General features: G+C 45.2%; 1 protein-coding gene across 1 annotated transcript in view; it reads left to right on the top strand.

Moving 5' to 3' along the window:
* The first annotated feature begins 386 nt into the window (after nucleotides 1–386).
* Nucleotides 387–2,549, top strand: part of plce1 (phospholipase C, epsilon 1) — a 212,341-nt gene continuing 210,178 nt past the window's right edge. The window contains exon 1 of the mRNA XM_063221000.1: nucleotides 387–660. The gene's annotated coding sequence lies outside the window, so the exon portion shown is untranslated. The remainder of the gene's footprint in view (nucleotides 661–2,549) is intronic.

Here is a 2,549-nt window from a genome sequence, read left to right as displayed (position 1 = left end):
GAATCCTAATAGCCTATGTGGAAGAAAGAAAATTAACCAGAGTAAGCTATAGACAGGTCTGAGCTTAGTAGGAAAAAAATCTGAACTCCTAGAGACCTAGTACCAAAAGTGGGTATTATGAAAATGGCATATCCATTCCTTCTGTATTAGGACCCCTCCAGAATACACTCAAAGTAGCCGCACAATAGGAATAGTCAACGGCAAACTTCACTTTTCCACCAGATCAGGGTCGGTAGTTTTTCAGGCACCCGCGAATCGATGCTCCTATCCAGGCAGCACTGCAAGAATTGAGCTAGAACACGAACACTGGGGGTTGCCTCAGACATTCCAATGATGTGACACCTCTCGCGCTGAGTCGACTGCAGGCAGCACTGCTCGCAGCCCAACTAGTCATCAGGCTAGAACTAGTCACTCACCGGGAGTGTGGTGTTTGTAAGCGGCTAGTCAAGCAAGCAAGCTCAGCAAGGGAGCACGAAACAGTGCTTATTTAGCTACGAAGTAATGGCAGCAGTTATTGTACTGATTCACCTCATTTATTTTCTGTAATTCTAGACTCTGTGACCGTAGACTCGCCTCGCACACGGAACATTTTCACGTCTCGAGGACCTCTCACAGTTTGTTTGCAGCGCATGGAGTACCTGAATCGATTCCCACCAAACTGTAAGTTCTTGTTTTCGGAGTTTCGTTCGCGCGCTTTGTCACGTGCAAGTTTAGGAACTTAATGTCGAGTTTGTGGCCGTGTTTTGGTATTTTCAATTGCCCAAGTCTAAACAAACATTTATGGCTGATGTTGGCGAATTGTTGGACGGACAGACAGACACGCAGACAGACATGATGGCACGGCAGACACTTGCTGCTGCTTTCGGTATGGTATCCTGTGCTCGCTGTTATCACGTAGAAGTTGAGTTTGTTGTTTAGTCTGTTTTCAGATGCGGCACACTTTTATGTTCTGTCTTTGTCTTTACTCGTCAAACTACTGTCATGCCTAATCACCTGCCCACGCTCTTTGAGAGCACTCATGCGCACGCCTATGTGGCCAAAATTAAATGAACTAAAAGCGAATTAAATCAACAAATGTTTCAGTTTTGAAGCAAACACAATATATAGCCTACTATTTTATTGTATACTCTCAATGAGCCTACTACTAAATCAAGGGCAGGTTCAGCACAAAAGCGAAGTGACCCCAACGGATAGCATCTCAACGACACTGGCAGCATGCCACCAACACACAAACTGGCAGCACCCGGCGGCCACTACAAAAACACAGCCAGCTTTGCGTGCTGTGTTGTCTGTGTGTCTGTCTCTCTGGTGTGTGTGTGTGTGTGTGTGTGTGTGTGTGTGTGTGTGTGTGTGTGTGTGTGTGTGTGTGTGTGTGTGTGACCGACCGACGACTGTACTCCCGTGACAATGCTTATGATATGCACAGCAAGCAAACATGCACAGTTGTAGGCTATTTAGTGCCTTCTGTGTCCGAGAGGGTCTGCTGTCTGTCACTTTCTGTGTATCTGTTTCCGGTGGTGGCCCTTGTCTGTTTGATCAGTGGCCCGTCTGTTTTTCGAGTCCACATTGCTGTGCCTGCCTGTGTGCCCATGTGATGTGATGTGATGTGCGTGTCTGTGTGTGCTGCACTGCAGTTCACTTCTGTTTGTCATGCACACGCACACGCACACACACACACACACACACACACACACACACACACACACACACACACACACACACACACACACACACACACACACACACACACACACACACATTACTGGCAGGCTGACCTGACCTCGCAGTCACTCTCGAGTATGGAACAGGTTGTACTTACAATAGCATACAGACAGTACATTCAGGGAGGATACTATTATTCTGATTCAGCTTTTAAATACAATGTAACATATCAATACACACCCCCATCTCTCTGTAGGGGTTGTTATATCACCATTCTGAAAAAGGTCTGGGAACCTAATTCAAAGTTGTTGAGCGACTGTGGTGCGCATTAGTTCAGTGCAAGTTGTAGCCAAACCCTGTGACATTAAAAAAAAAAATCTGACATAATCTTCCATGCAAAACAAAAGCCTTAGGCTGCCTGCCTACTTCTGTTTGGAGGTTGACTGCTCACTCTGAGTTGGTATTGACTCACAACACACTCACATAGTACTGAAGTAATTCAACATTAATTAACATTGTAACATTTACTTGGCTGACGACTAGGGCTGTAACGATACACTCAACTCACGATTCGGTTCGTGTCACGATTTTGAAGCTGTGGTTCGATACACCCCACGATTTTTTAATCTAACTTTTAAAATGAATTGATTTAGCTTTTTTTCACATTTGAAGCTTGGATGAAGGGTAAAGGCCCATTTATACCCTACGGAACCGGACGAAATTCGTCTTTCCGGGCCAACTGTTGCTCCCGGAGTTGCATTCATACCTCCGTCCGTAAAATTGATGTTACGTAATAAATCCTCTAGAGGGCAGAGTCGGTTGGCTATGAATGGACAGTTGCTGTGGCAGATTTGTGTTCGTTATACAAATTATTTAGCCCAAATAAA

Source organism: Engraulis encrasicolus, chromosome 17 (assembly GCF_034702125.1).
Source record: "Engraulis encrasicolus isolate BLACKSEA-1 chromosome 17, IST_EnEncr_1.0, whole genome shotgun sequence".
NCBI lineage: Eukaryota > Metazoa > Chordata > Actinopteri > Clupeiformes > Engraulidae > Engraulis > Engraulis encrasicolus.
The sequence above is the reverse complement of the archived record's forward strand: the minus strand, read 5'-3'. Positions and strand labels throughout refer to the sequence as shown.